A 17,038-nucleotide genomic window follows, 5' to 3' on the forward strand; every position below is an offset into this window, starting at 1 on the left:
CCCGAGTTCTTTCAGAAAAGCTAGCAGAGTCGATATTATATATTCAATCTGGATATCCTTAGGTAGAGTTGAGGCCCTTTTGACTAACTATGTTTGCCGAGGCCTTAACACTCTTTAGAAGAAATGGTGGGTTAGTAAGGGGTATGGCTTTCGATGCAGAGAATTTCGGGGGCCATATCCATGGTAGACTAGAGGGGTGTGTGAGCTCTGAGATGCAGAATCCTCAATTGCACCATGATGCCTACCATAGCGTAGAGAGTGAGTATTCGAGAATACTCACTAAAGCAGTTTTAAAGTATACTAGCTTGGGAGCAAGGTCCAACACTCAAGTAGTTGGCTAGAAGATCAGATAGCAGTAGACTTGATAGCTTGAGCATGACATGAACACTTTTTGTATGACTTGCTCAGCGTTTGGAATTTGTTTCCTTACGCAGTTAGTCGAGGAGCAATCCGATGACTTTTTGTCAGTATCGATCCAGACCTAGCTAGTGCAGAGTACGTCTCGAGTTTATCTTTAGAGGGCAAGTATATTTGTGAACCCCGAATTGTATATTTTTGTATGAGTCGTAACTCATTTTATACTATGGTCTAAATGATTTAAACATCATTTTGGGAGCTCTTAATGTAAACTATTTTATTTAAATTGTAGTTGATTTATTTTACCATGAGTGGTTACAAATTGTCATTTTAAAAGAAAAAAAATTTGGTTAGCCATTATGGTGATTCCGTGTGGCATTCTGATTGGTCGACTGTGTGTCGTACTAGTTTAGGGTGTTACAGGGAAGGTGGATTGAAATCGAAGCCTTGAGAGAAGCAAGAAACAAGTGTGGAGATGGGAGAGTGGGGATGACATAGAAAGATTGGTCAAAATGATGATCAAACGGTCAGATTAACGGTTAACATGCCACATTAGTTTTTCGTCATCCACAGTAACAGTCGTTAACTGTGAGTGACCGATTTGTTACAAAAAACAACGTTAGTGACTGATTCGTTACTTCTGAAACTTAAGTGGAAAAAACAAAAAAAATTACACAAACATTAGTGATCATTTGTGTTTGAATTTATCATTTAAAATATTTATTTGATTTTATTGTTTTCAAATTAAATTTCGGACTTAATTCATGTCATTGTATTCTAAGGTAATTTCTTGCAAATCAGTTTGACTTTGGGTACACATATAATCTTTTCCATATCTGCAACATTCCTAGATTGGTTTTCTCTTTTTGCCTCAAATTTTCCTTTCTTTAATGTTCTCAACTGGTTGTAAAAAGGGAAAGGAGTTGAACAACAGATCATTTTCTTGACCATGACATCAACAACTTTCAGACTTAAAATTTTTCAACCAACAATATGAAAAACCTCTGTTTCCCTAAATCATTATTTCACCATCTGCTTGTGTTTTCAAGACATTTAACATTTATGGTATCATCAAAATGGACGTTTAAGAAGCTTCACAGTCTCCAAACAGCTGAAAAATCAAGGTCTCCCAACCCATGCTTCTGCCCTTCATGAAAGCTCATTGGATTGTTCCTGCTACTGGCATCAATACACCATTTTGATCCCCAAGTGCGAGAGCCAACCTCATGTCTTTCTGCTGATGTTTCAATGGGAACATAGACGAATAATCGTCTCCGAGCATTGCTGGTCCCTTCCCTCGAGTTAGCAATGCCACCCAAGTACTGCACGAAACATGTTCAAGGGCACCGCAAGTTCCAATGTGGCACAACCTGATAACATCATTTAGCTCTGTCAATCTTACCAACACGTCGAGAAGGTCGTGCGGGTTCATCCGCTTCTACCGCCAACGAGTCCTTCCGCGTTCATCACACTGCGGAGGAGGGAAATGAATGTGTCGAATCCCAATCAAGTACTCGGATTTGTCGACTCAAAGAAAGATGGAGCAAGACATTACCTTCCCATATCATGTTGAGAACAAGTTTCATTTTTGCTCAATGCCAATTTGTCCCAAGAAGAATGACTTCTTCCCCAAGACATTGAAGGCGGAAATGCTTCTTCGTACAATGCCTAAATTTACAGTGGGAACATATTGCAGTCTACATAAAAAAAATACATGATTATTGTAAAAACAGAGAAGCTGCCTATCAATTGACCTATCTCCAGCAGCAAGAATGACCATTTGACCAGTTTCTGCAGGTTGTTTGCTACCGGAAACAGGCTCCTCGAGGAAGCGACCGCCTTCGATATAATCGCCTGTAAATATCCCACCGAAGAAATCAGTGTATCCATGATCTGATTTGTAAGTCTGAGACATAAAAGAAACATCATAAATGAAGAAATTTTATGGTAACCTCGTTGATTTTTTATGGTAACCTCGTTGATTTTGGAAGAAGACTGGGGATCAACAGTTGACATGTCAATATAACCTTTACCATTGCAAATTTGCACAAGACACCATCTTTGTCGAATACAACCTTAAAAGCAACCATGAAATCCACATATTATGCGGTGATGACAGTTTATTCAAAACTGTAAATAAAAAAAACTGTTATTAGTTAATTAATTACTGAAAGAGCAGCAGGGTCGGACAGAATGGCAATGGTGATCTGCATTTCTTAACTACTTCTGCAGGGTTTGTCCTACTGAGGCATCATGAGCCACAACTTCATCACACTGCAATATAAATATATATATATATATAAAAACAAATAATACAAACCCATCAATCAGATATTAAAACTGAAACAAACTGCAACTGGATATGATAATATTCCAATGAAAAGTAAACAAAAACCAGAAGAAGAAGAAGATGTTTTATGTTGGTGGTGGAATGAGAAGTTTAGAAAAAGCAAACCTTAGAACGAGTTCTGTTCCAAACAGTGACTTTGAATCCATTCTTGAGCAAGTTCATGGACATGGCTTTGCCCATTATTCCCAGTCCCAACAACCCTATCTCCATCATCATCTTCTTCTTCTTCATGTAAGCATAGCTATATAAATACTAAAAAGAACGCTTAGAGTATTGTTTTAGGTCGACGAAAATTACAACGTTTAAATCACTATCATCCTTGTCACCCAATAAATATTTTTAATACAATTATTTTTCTTTGATTATTACTTTGATAGTGAATGGTAAGTTAAATATTCTGATCTTTGGAAATTAACTTGTTGGCGTTTAGTGGATAAACGGCCTCGTTTCCACGTAAGCCTATGATGACAAGGAAGATCATGCTTCAGAGCTTATTTTTTTTTAATTGAAATAACACTGAAAATATATTTCTTAATCTAACATTTTTTAGTATTATAATTGGTTATATGTTCAGGGACGGAGCCACCTTATGGATGGGAGGAGCAGCTGCCCCCTCCAAACCAACATTGACGGGCTAACTTCATTTTAGGCCTTGAACATTTTAAAACTATTACAATTAAGTCCTTCCCCAAATTCTTGGTATAATTATTTTGGGATACTATCAGTTTTTAAAATTAATATAATTAAGTCTTGACCCAAAATTTATATGATTTAATTATTTGTAAGACATTTAAATTTTAAAATTAGTAGAATTAAACCCTCAATCTCTTAATTTTTTATGATTTAATTACATTTTAATATCCTATTTATTTTAAAATTAAACAACTTATCCCAAGAATTTAAATGAAGTTTACGGTAACTTTTTTGTTGTGTCGCGTTTATCATGATTATGACATGTGGGTGTTATTAAGGTATCATGATTGTGAAATAATGATTTCAAATGATATCTCTATCGCTATATAATGGCCGCTATTTTGAAAGCGAACCCTATTTAAATTCTTGTTTATCCTCCCCTCATAATTTAATCCTGAATCCGTCCCTGTATATGCTACTGTTAGATTATGACATGAGAAGTTGACATTTTGATGTATATGTATATGTTGCAATGACTTGGTTATATTGATGAATAAATTACCCTTATGATGAGCATGGTAAATAATGTGGTCAGTAAATATATTCTGTAAAAATGTTCTCGTAAGGATGTGGGGTCTGTTAGATATAATTGGCTAGTTAAAAGGATTCTGTATTGTATTGTTCGCCTTTAGTATATACTGATCATCCTTTGGGGTATATTGTCTGTTCACGTAATTATTTGAGAGTCCATCTCTTATGTTGAAATTATTTTATTTTATCTATGATGTGTATATTGAAGCTATGACATGAATAATGATAATGTGTTATGAATATTGATGATATAATACCTGAATTTATGAAATTTGATTGATTAATACATCACCTTATGGATAACTTAGAATAATAAGAGTTATGTTTAAGTGTATTTTATTTCATTTCTAGTAATTTATATTATAAGACCCAACAAAAGGGATTAACTTCCGAGAGAAAAAAAAAGCAAGGAAGTCGCATTATTGTTAGGAGTTGCTCACAACCATTCAATTAAATTCAAATGATTATTTTATTTATTTTATTTTTGATGAAAAATTCAAAGGTTTATTATAAAGTTAATGCTTATATGTCATGTATACGAATCTCGTGCGATGTGATTAATTATAATTTCTAAATAATTTTCCCAATTTTCAATCACTACTGCTTCTTATTCCTCTTTGAATTTTTTTGGGGGTTAGGATTGTAATTGGACCACCAATCTGTATAATAGTTCCCTTTTTCTTAAATTTAATTTCAGCTATAACAAAATGAAATATTGACGAACCAGTGGTGTATATTCTCCGAGACATTTTGTGGATTACAGAACTCCTTCTGTGGTCAGTTTTCTCCTCCTACCGTATATGCTCACCAAAGTTTTTCTTCCTCTGCCCCAAAAAAATGAACAAACAAAAACCCAGAAACCAAACAATAAAAATTTCTCAAGTGTATGTGAAATGGCCGTATCGAGGACGACACCCATTGGCTTCTTGAGCTTTCCTTAGTCAACATCGCATTCGCCGCACTTTGTCTGTAGTTAGTTGTCAGCATTGGCATTTTGAATTGCACGAAGAAGATCGGGTAAGAAATCCATCTGTGAGCTTGATGCGGCCCAGTAGTGTTTGTTGGGGACATCATCTAAGAAGAAGCAAGCCAAATGCACAAGGAAAGAAGGCAGTGAGATTTGGAAGAAGAATAAGAAGGACGTAGGTGAGGGAGAATACCTGATGGGGAAGTCTGAAATTCCTCCAGGCTGAATCACTACTTCCAGAGTACAGAACAGGTCCTTCTGAAACAAGGAGAACCACAGTAGACTAAAACCATCTAGTGTGGTCCTTTAACTCAATAAATGCAGAAGAAAACCATCCATCATTACATGAGATGCTAAGATGACAATCCAAAAGCCCCTAAACAACAGGTGGCAAACACACAACTGCTTACACTAAAATATAAATGAAAGAGCAACTTTCAGCTCATTGTTAGCTTTCTTTAACATCTTTACTATCAGTGAAACAGAACAGGATAGGAGCTAGTGGAAATCATTTTAAGAAGATTCATAAACCCATACCTGGGATGAGGAACCTTTGCATATATTTTCACCACAAAGTTTATACAAAAATGATGATTCATCCACTAGCATAGCTCAAATCTCGTTGGTTTGTGCTACAGCCTACAGCTTGAATTAACTTATAACCCAAATTGATCCCTCAATATCTTAATTTGATTTAATTATTTCAAGTTTGTTTTTTTTAAGTTAGTTTTATTTAAGTCTATTATTATTATTACTACTATTATTTAAACAGTACATTGATTAGCATAGGACTCTTAGTAGTTAGTAAGAGTTCTAGTATAACCATTCAACTAGAAAGCTAATAGGACTGCTAGTAAGAGTTTTATTATAAATACTATACTAGGGGATTTATTACAATCAATTTTTGTTTGTTATCGTTAAGAGTGTTTTAATGAAGTAGGTTACTGGAAATCCCAGAACCGTTTTTTATCCCCAGTCAATTATGTATGTCATCTTCTTTCAATTTTCTTAGCTATTCAGATTTCCCCCTACAAATAATCAGAGCTTAATTAGATCCCAGGTTTATAGTAGAAACAAATTTTTAAGTTATGTTAAGATGCAGCATAAGTTAAGAGAAAATCAAGGCCAGCACAGAATTGTCTGAAATGAGGCACATGATTGAAAAATTGTAGCAGGCCGTAAAAGCTTCGAAGCGACGGGGATGTAGAAACCCAAATGAAGATTCCAAAAGCTGCTCAAATCCTTTGGACCAGCCAGAAGCAGTGAATTTGATGAAAGAGAGGCTGATAACTCTTTTCATAATGCTAGACCTACAATTTATTGAGTGGAAACCCATGGCTAAACCTAGAAAAGTTTTATTTGTTTAAAAGGTGCTAACTTCAATGGGGGAAGAGAGTTGAGGAACAGTGATAATATCAACGATAGCCAAAAATCAATTGTTGGGAACATATGGAAGGGAAGATGTCGACACAATTTCTGCCAGCAAATTATGCTATGAAACTTAATTGAAAATTAAACAGCTCAGAAAGAATGTTAAGTCAGTCGATCGCTACACTACTGAATTTAATTTTGTCCATTAGAGTTGGTTCGAATGAGACTATTGAATAGCTAATGGCTTACTGTCTTGCAGGTTTGCATTAGAGTATTAGAGATGAAATGGAGTAGTTTGTGTCTATAATTTAGAAGATGCTCGCCATTATGCCTTACAAGCTGGAAGCAATTGCCTTATGGTGCAAGTAGACCTTTATCTAATAGGGAAGATGGCATTCCCTAGGCCATCAACGTGGTAAAGAAATTGCTTCTTCAAGCAAGCTCTATGGTGGAAATGCAATAGAAACCAACAAAGGTTAAGGAAGAGTAAGATACAGGGTGAAACGGAATCCAACTTTAGTAAGGTAAGCAGTGGAACTCATGTTCTTTGTGATTCTAAAGTATGTGAAGCCATTATTGACAGTGGGAGTACGGAAAATTATATCTCCAATTAGCTGGTATACCTAATCTAATCACTAAAACTATACCCTTCTTATCATGCAAATAATGAACCGCTGCAAGATTTGCTCCACAGTCAGGATCACCAAGCCATTCAAATCAAAATTAAAATGGGAAGTTTCATAAGTTTTCTATTCTTCCACTCACCAGACAAATCAATAGATGTATCATGATAGCGATGTAAGGCAGCTGCCCAACCTGCATTGTAGAGATAAACAATGAATGTATCAGCCATATGATTGCATGCATGAATTCTTAAAAATTTTAAAATTCTATCTAAAAAAGGTTATACTACTCAAACAAGCAAAAAAAAGACATCTTACGATTGATTAAAAGCCGAGAAGCACTTCTAGAACAGCCTTCTAAAGGGTATTAAAGCAGGAAGACGGTGGTCTTCATACAAGATAGCGCTGCTCCCAGCATCCCCGATCATATTATTGTTTCTCACTTCACCTTGATTCTTCTCTGAATCATTCCCATAAACATTGTTAGTCCAATCAAACCAATCTGCAAGTCTAATTACAACTCAGTCTACCAACTGAATGAAAATTCAAATCATTCTTATACACAGAACCCACCAGGAAAAAAAGGAATGATCAATATTATAATATTTAGTTATTTTATCGATTTTTAATAATATTTCTCTCGATTATTTTCTTGTAAAGGGTATTATGACTATCAGTATTTATAAATTTTCGTTGTAGGTTTATTTCTTGGTTTTCTTCTCGATTATAATTCAACATGCTTCCATAAATGTGATTATCTTCAAAGGGAGAAAGTCCACCATGGTTGGTGTTTGAAGTTGTTGGTACGATTAGTTTATGTACGTCATTACTTCAATTGTTCATGATTACTTATTAGATTATTACTAAACGATCATTGCAAGATTTTTTGATAGTGTCGACTGTGTTTGTTCGGTCTATATTTGATAATACGTTTATTGATGAAGTTAAATAATTTGATTGACTGTCGAACTGTCAAAATAAAAAGCCAAATCCCATTTACATTGTCTTATATTCACCGATTCAATCCCTGAATCAGAAAAAAAGTACCTCAAAACCATACTTCAATCTTCAAACCCCCCATCGATTCCAAACAAACCATTTCGTATTCTCCAATTACCAGTTTAAAGTTGTGTCTAGTACGCACCAACAATAAAAGAGCTCCAGAAATCTTCATCCAGAGAAAGAGAAAAATCCATCACCCTCCTTTGAAATGGCCCTTGTTTCAGCTGAAATTACAAGTAAAGAGAGTGCGGAAATAAATATGTCGGTACACGTCCCAATACATCCACAACTTTGATGACATTGATCTTGACAAGCTTCTATTCTAAATACTTAGAAAGCTACATCCTAAGAAGACGGATTCCAAAATTTGGAGACGTTCCAAATGAAAAAGAAATTGTAAGAAGCCTCCACACTAAAAGAAAAGTCTCAGTAGCCCCCAAAAGAAATCTAAAAACGAAAGGAAATGATTCAAGTACAACTATTAGGAAGAAGCAGCAATGCAAGGCATGATAAATAACAATCAATCGTTCAAACATCTTGTAGACACTAATTTCCGTCCACATTTTTTAATTTATACATATATACACATATATATATATAGTTTGCAAATTGTTTTTGAAAATCAATATAATATAGTTAAAACATTTTTGAAAATATGTATATTATATATTTAAAATATTTTGAAAATTATATAATATATAGTTTTGAAAACGTTTTAAAATATATAATATATACTTTTGAAAACGTTATGAAACATTTATATAATTTTTAAAACCATTTGAAAACTTATATAAGATATAGTTGTAAAAATAATTTTAAAGTTTATATAATATATAGTTAAAAACATTTTGAATCAATAATATAGTTTTAAACGTTTTTGAAACTATAACATATAGTTTTAAAACGTTTTTTTAAATTTATAATATATGATTTGAAAATATCTTGAAAAATCTTATATAAGTTTTAAAACATTTTTATCATATAGTATTTTATTCTTTTTTTATTTATTATTTATATTTATTATTTGTTTTGTTTTATTATTTTTTTATCGTTTTTGGGTGTTTGTACAGGTCCAAGAATCCAGTCCAGTGCACAGGTCAAGTAGTTGGGCCTGAACAGCCCAAGACCCTTAGGGTTCCCACATGTCTCACAGCACTGCGCCGTGTGGGAAACCAACCCAGTCAGTCATGCAAACGGCCAGAAGAGTCCGGCCGAGATCTGGGACTGAACCATCCCGAGGTACTCGGCAACAACCCACCACGATCCCGCTCATCTCGGAACCCGAACGGCCAACACCGGGGCTATAAAAAGCCCCCGGTTAGGCCATGCAAAGGGGGGAAAAAGACAGCATCATCGAGAGATACGAGAACCATCGACACAAAACCAGTCTACACAGAACCACAAGCCTAAAGCCAAAATACCCACAACGAGAACAATACCCAAGTATCATCGGGAGCAAGCCAAACACAATCAGACAACCAAAAACCACAAACAAAAAAAACAACAGAAACCAAAAGCCAAGCAACAATCACTAGAAAAAAACAGAAAATCGAGGGTTACTCGGTTTTGTTCATCGAGAGTACGTAAGAGCCTAGCCATAACCGAGGAGTGGCCGGAACTCAAGAGACGCGGTTTTAAAGGGTAAAAAACAAAGCTTACACTTTAGATCTACGCCGTTTTGGGGATATTGTGGGATTTGGACTTTGGATTGGCGCTCGGGGTGTCAAGGAGAGTGTTCTGGGCTTGTTTAGACTTTCCGGCCACCGCCGGTGGTAGCCGGAGGCGGCGGTGGAAGGCTTCTGGGCTTGTTTAGACTTTCCGGCCACCGCCGGTGGTAGCCGGAGGCGGCGGTGGAAGGCGGAGTGGCTACCGGTCAGGGGCCGGCTTTCTCACCGAGCGAAGGAATGTAGAGAGGGACGAGAGAGATATCTGTTGAGAGAGAGAGTGTAAACTGGAAAATGGGAGGAATTTGGAGAATTAGATGCATTTTGGGGGTTATGGGTTCAGTGAAACGGCGCCGTTTTAGGGTGCGTTAAAACTACGTCGTTTTCGCCCTCACCCATCCGTGTTTCTGAATATAAAGGATAATCTCCCTTTTGGTCCTCCTTATTTATAATCCTGACGTGTAGCCATTAATACAGCTTTCTTTTTTTTTTCAATTTAAGCCTTCATTTTTTATTTTCATTTCAGTCACTAATTCATATATTATGTTTGATGATTTCCAGATTTGGCCCTGTAATTTATGCCTATTCTATTTTAGTCACTATTTGATAGGTTTAATTACTATTTGGTCCCCAACCTTTTTTTTCTTTTTTTTTTCTGTTTTTTAATTACTATTTATTTTATGTGTTTATTTCTTATTTCATTCCTTACTTCTAACATTTTTTTTTCTTTCTTTTGTTTTTAATTCCTTTTTATATTCTTTGATTATTTCTATTTTTTCTTTATTTAACACTTTTTGACTTTTTAGGGATTTTCGATCGATTAAAGGTAAGTGATTCGAATTGGGTTTTTAAATTTTAATTTAAATTTCTAATTTCTGTAATGAAGACAACCGAAATTAATTGGTACCGAAAGGGCGGTTCAAGGGTGCTAATCCTTCCTTGACCGTAACCGACTCCCGAACCGACACGTTTCTGGTACAACGCAGATCAGGTAAGATGGTGTCCGATCCACCTAAATATTTTTAAAGTGATCGGTGGCGACTCCAATCCATTTAATCCAAGTCGAAGCCCAATTCCGGGGCCCAACCGAAAGACGGTTGCGACACATCTGTAAGAGAAGTTAGCAAGAGTCTTCATAAACGACATGGCAAAACGTGCTTATTAGGTTTCATTTGTACTGGTAAAGAAAAAAAACCAAGTGCAAGGCAGTACGTGAAACTCCGAGAACACCGATTCATGGATTAATGCAATAGTTTCAAGTCGATATAGTCCAAGCTACAATAGTCGCAAAACATATTGTTCGTTAATTCTCAATTGTAGCATAATTTTAAATGTTATTTAATTCTATTTAAATAGACTTAAATTGTGGTTTTGGAAATGATGATTTTTCTTTCACTATTTAACATATAAATAGCGAGTAATTTCATTCTTTTTAATACATCCCAAAGCAATTGTTTGCTTTAAAAAACACTCATAGAGTGTTGCCTTGAGTCGAGAGAGAAGATCAATACCATCAAGTCTACTCTATCTTTCGGGTGTAAGAAATTTAGATCGCCTATTGTAGCGATTACATGATGAAAAAATTCTCTCTTTTAAGTGAGAGTCGGATATGCAGCGACGTTGAGATCGTTAATTTTCGTCAGGATAAATTAAGTAGCATTTTCTATTCGTGAAATTATGACGACTTACCATACAAAATGAGTTTGTTTGGAATTAATGGGGATTGAAGATTGAGCCATGGGTTTTGACAGGGGATTGAAGTGGTGAAGAAGAAGAAGAAACAATATTGAATGGGATTAGATTGGTTATTTTGACCGTTGGACAGCCAAATCAGCTTATCTAAAAGTTCACATCACCATTTTGTTACCATAGTAACACCCGTTAATATTGAGTGATCGATTTATTACAAATCGATAACGTTAGCGACTAATTTGTTACTTTTAAAACTTTAATAGGAAAAACAAAATTGCCCGTTAATATTGAGTGACCGATTTATTACAAATCGATAACGTTAGTGACCAATTTGTTGCTTTTAAAACTTCAATAAGAAAAAAAAAACTTACTCAAAGATAAACGCCATTTGTTAGTTTACCCTATTTTTAACAAATGTCTAAAAACATGAAATATAACTCGTTAAATGGTTTAATAGTAAGTAAATATTGTTCACTCTAGAAGTTATATCTACAATGTGTATGCATTATCAATTGGTTAAAAAAATCAATAAATATTAGTTATTAAATTTTAGATAAGTGTTTTATCATTATTAAAATTTTAAAAGTTATAAAATGATCACTAATATAATTATTTTATAACAATCCATCCTTTAACCATTAATAGTTATTATCGTAGCCACGTAAAAATGTGACTATTTGATTGATTTACTCGACATTATTTGATGAGGTTAAACTACGATTTACCGACTATTTAACTCACATATAGAACACCCAATTGTTTAAATAAAAATAATAATAATGAGAAATGGATGAATTAAAAGAGAGAAATTCAAGAATAAGTTCATTTAATCAAATTTATCAGCGAAAATAATAATTCTCTCATGAAATTTTTTTTTCAGAAATCTGAAATGGATATAAGATATTTGCTTAAAAAAAATCATTTAATAATAAAAATATATATGATGCTGAAACTTAAAACTTAACAAGGTAGTAATGATTTTTTAAATGAGCGGAATCACTTGATTATGTCATCGTGGAAAATGCAGTTTAATTATTATTTTTTGGCTTGAGACCTGACCGAGAGGGAAAGAGCAATGGAGAGAGCAAGTGAATTGGAGATTCATTTGTCACCAACACCCACAGGCCACATCATCTCTTATCCAACACAACCCAACAGGATTTCATATCCCCGTGACATTTATTTCCCTTGTTTTTCATTTGAAGGCTGCCCAAGGAAAAGGTTTTTTTAAAGATGGGCACATGCGCTTGTATCATCGTCCCTCGCTTACTCAGTGGAGAGTGGAGACTGCAAGGCATTCTCGGAGCTAAACCACAATTTGGGTCTTCAAGGAAAGGGTCTTTCATTGTCAATGCAGCTTCCACTCCCCCGTTAAGGTCTCATTCTTTAACCACAATCTCTCTCCCTATTTTTTAATAGTCTGGAATAATTTAAAGATAATACCTATTCTGAATCTTTCTTGTTCATTGATAACGGATACACAGTCTAGGAGAATAATGTTCCTTCTACCACAGACCGTTCAATGAGTTGTATGATGATTGTGTATGTCTTGGTTGTGGACCCGTGGGATAGGTTTTGATGACCTTGTTGATGTGGGTTTTTTTTCTTCAACAAGGAGCTGATAGACCCTTGTGGTTTGCATCTAAGCAGAGCCTTACATACTTGGATGGCAGGTAAAAGGAATTAAAGACAATGGTGCAAGAAATTCATTATATCTTGATGTGAATTATGAGTGATTTGATTTTTTGAATTAAACAGCCTTCCGGGTGATTATGGGTTTGATCCGTTGGGGCTATCGGACCCTGAAGGTACAGGAGGGTTCATCGAGCCTAAATGGCTAGCCTATGGTGAGATCATCAACGGGCGTTACGCTATGTTGGGTGCAGTTGGTGCTATTGCCCCTGAAATCTAGGGAAAGCCGGTCTCATCCCTGCAGAAACAGCTCTCCCTTGGTTCAAAACCGGCGTGATCCCACCGGCCAGAACATACAACTGGGCCGACCCTTACACTTTGTTCGTGTTCGAGTTGGCGCTCATGGTATTCGAACAGGTTCCAAGACTGGTCCAACTCAGGTTCCATGGGGAAACAATACTTCTTGGGGTTCAAGAAGTACCTAGGGGGATCCGGTGAGCCAGCGTACCCCGGAGGACTGCTGTTTAACCCGCTCGGTTTCGGGAAAGACGACAAGTCATTGAAGGATTTGAAGCTGAAGAGGTGAAGAACGGAGATTAGCTATGATGGCAATACTGGGCTACTTCATACAGGGGCTGGTGACGGGTGTAGAGCCGTACCAGAACTTGTTGGATCACTTGGCTGACCCTTTCAACAACAATGTCTTGACCAACCTCAAGTTCCATTAGATGAAAGTGATCTGCTTTGTTCCATTAGATGAAAGTGATCTGCTTTGTTCCATCTCCAAATCTATTTCTTGATCCCATTATAAAATTTGTTAAATTTATTCTGTTATTTACCAGAAAGAACTGAAATAAACTTTTGATAATGCCTCTAACGTCTTGAGTTACGTTTTCATCTCTGTTGCTGAATGAAATATACATACATGTAGTTATATGAAGGGGACTGCCGGTATCTTCTCTTAAAAAATTTAATTATTAAATAATTTAGATATTTTTATATTTTCTAGTAATAAAATATTTTCGTTTTCTTTAAAAAAATTCAAACTTTATTAATTGACAATATACATACATATATATGCATATACTTGAATTTAAAATTTCTAGGGTAAATTACACAAGTAGTCACTGAACTTTACTTCTCTCCTATTTCACTCACCGTACTTTCAATTTTTTCAATTTGTTCACTAAATTTTAGACATTGAACTTTTTTGGTCACTCGACCGTTAAATTTCTAACGGCATTATGACATTGCTAAATTATAATTGAAAAAAATAAAAGTATAGTGAGTGAAATAGGAGAGAGGATAAAGTTCAGTGAGTCATGTGTGTAATGTTTTATTATTAAAATAAGCCACGTAAGCACCCTGTTATTGAGTAAACGATCAAGTGACCAAAAAAGTTCAATGTTTAAAGTTCAGTGAGCAAATTGAAAAAAAATTTAAGTACGTTGAGTGAAATAAGAGAGAGTAAAATTCGGTTGGTAAGTGTGTATTTTACCCCAAATTTCTAAAGGAACAACATTTTCTTTTGGCTTAAGTATAAAATAATTGCTCAAACTATATTGTTTTTTTTTCGAATAGGTGCCTAAAGTAATTTTTGGCCCATCCAGGTGCTTTACGTTATCAACGTTATCAATTTAGGTGTCCATGCAATAACGGTCGTTAAATGAAAACTGTTATCCATTCATTTGTTGACTCGTGGCCATGATTTGAATGTCTTAAGTATAAAATAAGTGCCTAAACTATATCTTTTTTCCGAATAGGTTCCTATAGTATTTTTCGGCCCATCCACGTGCCTAAGTTATAAACGTTACCACTTTAAGTGCATGACGTTACAAATGTTACCACTTTAGGTGCCTCAGTGTTAATGGTCGTTAAAAACCCGTTAAGTGACACGTGTCACAAACATAAAATTTTAAAATATTTATTTTTTTTAAACTAAAAATATTATTAAAAAAATGTGTGATTCCCTCCCTCGCCCTCGCCCTCTCCCTCTCTTTTCGTTATTTTAATTTTCATGGCCAAGAACGACTGTTAACACAAGACATCTAAAGTGGTAACGTTTGTAATGTCAGACATCTAAAGTGGTAACGTTTATAATTTAGGCATCTGTATGGGCCGAAAATTACTATAGATACCTATTCATAAAAAGGGTACAGTTTTTGCACTTTTTTATACTTAAACCAAATTCAAATCATGAGCAAATGAATGAATAACGATTTTTATTTAACAGTCATTACGACCCGAACACCTAAAATGATAACGTTAGGCACCTGAGTGGACCAAAAAATATTTTATGCACATATTCATAAAAACATGTATATTTTAGACACTTATTTTTTACTTAAGCCTTTTCTTTTACCACTAACACCCCTAGTAAATTATTTTGAATTATTTATTTAGCTGAAATATTTTCTTTTACCACTAATACCTTAATAAATTATTTTGAATTATTTATTTATCGGTAAACTTTACCCACTCCATTGAAACTATTTTATATGTATATATTGGAATTACCTATATATATTTCCTACAACTATAGTTATTTTTTTAAATTATATAAAAATATTTTCCGCAGTGAAAGGGAAAGATTATGTGACAGTTTACCGGCCCTTAACCTACGCTAATTGAATAGCAATATAAATAAGTATTAACCTCAGCTACAGACCTTTTCATTTAACATTTATTATTATTATAGAACACTTTGGTCTTGTGTACATAATTAATTATAATATATTAAGGGTTAACTACTTCAAATATAACTTCTCTTTAAGTTCGGACTCGTTTATACCACTAACATTTTAATTTTATTGATTTTAATACTAATGTTTACTTTTAAGTGTCATTATGTCATTCTGTCATTAATGATTTAACGAGATGATGACATGACAACCGTACACTGTAATGTTGCTGACGTGGTTATCTCACCAAAACGTCATTTTGGCATGACTGTATTTGGAGCTAACAAACCCAAATGACGTAGTTTTGTGTTGAAAAAAATTTAGTCAAATTGTGCATTTATGGAGATTTAAACTCATTTTTGGTATAATCTTACAAACATAATATGCATGACATGAGTCACGTATTTCAAATATTATTTTCTAAAAACTCCATAAAATTATTTAAATTCCAAAAACCCTAAATTTCAAAAAATTAAAAAAAAAACTCCTAAAATCCTAAAAAAATGCATCAATATAATTACGATTTATGATAAAAAAAAATTTGGTTAAATAACTCAACTAATGAAAATTGTTAATTTAAATACTCAATTTGAAAAAAAAAACATTTTCTTTAGAAATTTAAAGGCACCTTATACCCTAAATTATTATTATTGGGTGAAGTAGGTTTTGATATAGGAAGAGAATGGTGGATGTTAACAAACGTTCAAATTTATTTTTAATTAAATATGTAAAAAAAATTGATAAATTTATATGTACGAGTCTAGCTCTGGACAAAATTTATAAATCTAGATCGATTTAGTCAAATTTTATTATTTAATAATATAGAGTTCTATTTAAATTTGTTTATAAAATATTTTTAACATTAAAAAATAATAATATTTTTTTTCAATAATATATTGTTTTTTGGAATTTTTTTATGAATTTAGATGTTTTTTTTTAAATTTTTGAAATTTAGGCTTTTTGAGAATTTAAATAACATTATGGGTTTTTTAGAAAATAATATTTGAAATGTGTGACATCATGTATATTATTTTGTAAAATTATACCAAAAAAAAATTAAGTTTGCATAGTGGTTAAGCCTTAGCGAATTAAAAATGTTTTGAGATCAAATCCCACAATTGCATAATTTTATTGAATTTTATTAAATTTTCTAAAAAAATTGCGTCGTTAGATTATTAATGGCTATTAATGGCGGAGTGACATAATTACATTTAAAATTAAACATTAATATTAAAATTAACAAAATTAAAACGTATAAACGAATTTGAACTTAAAGATAAATGGTATTTGAATTAATTAACCTATATTTAATTATTAATTGATCTAAATGGATTGATAATTGAATTGACCTCTTTCTTTTCTTTTTCTTTTTTCATTTCTCATCCATCTATATAATGACTCTAATCTCCGATTTAATCTTCTTCAAGATACTCGCAAGATTTCCCGGTTGTTTAAACCACTAGCAAACGAAGAAA

General features: G+C 33.8%; 1 long non-coding RNA gene and 2 pseudogenes across 1 annotated transcript; 1 reads left to right on the forward strand and 2 right to left on the reverse strand.

Moving 5' to 3' along the window:
• Window positions 1–1,498: 1,498 nt before the first annotated feature.
• Window positions 1,499–2,923, reverse strand: LOC120165995 (annotated as a pseudogene).
• A 1,716-nt stretch (window positions 2,924–4,639) lies between these two features.
• On the reverse strand, window positions 4,640–7,252 carry LOC120165956. Its single transcript, XR_005519875.1, has 4 exons — window positions 7,211–7,252; window positions 7,035–7,085; window positions 5,092–5,156; window positions 4,640–5,005 (listed from the first exon to the last, which is right to left on the reverse strand). It is a non-coding gene; the product is annotated as an uncharacterized LOC120165956 (long non-coding RNA).
• Window positions 7,253–8,102: 850 nt separating this feature from the next.
• Window positions 8,103–13,757, forward strand: LOC120166087 (annotated as a pseudogene).
• The last annotated feature ends 3,281 nt before the right edge of the window (window positions 13,758–17,038 follow it).

Source organism: Hibiscus syriacus, unplaced genomic scaffold, assembly GCF_006381635.1.
Source record: "Hibiscus syriacus cultivar Baekdansim isolate YM2019G1 unplaced genomic scaffold, ASM638163v2 tig00111621_pilon, whole genome shotgun sequence".
Lineage (NCBI taxonomy): Eukaryota > Viridiplantae > Streptophyta > Magnoliopsida > Malvales > Malvaceae > Hibiscus > Hibiscus syriacus.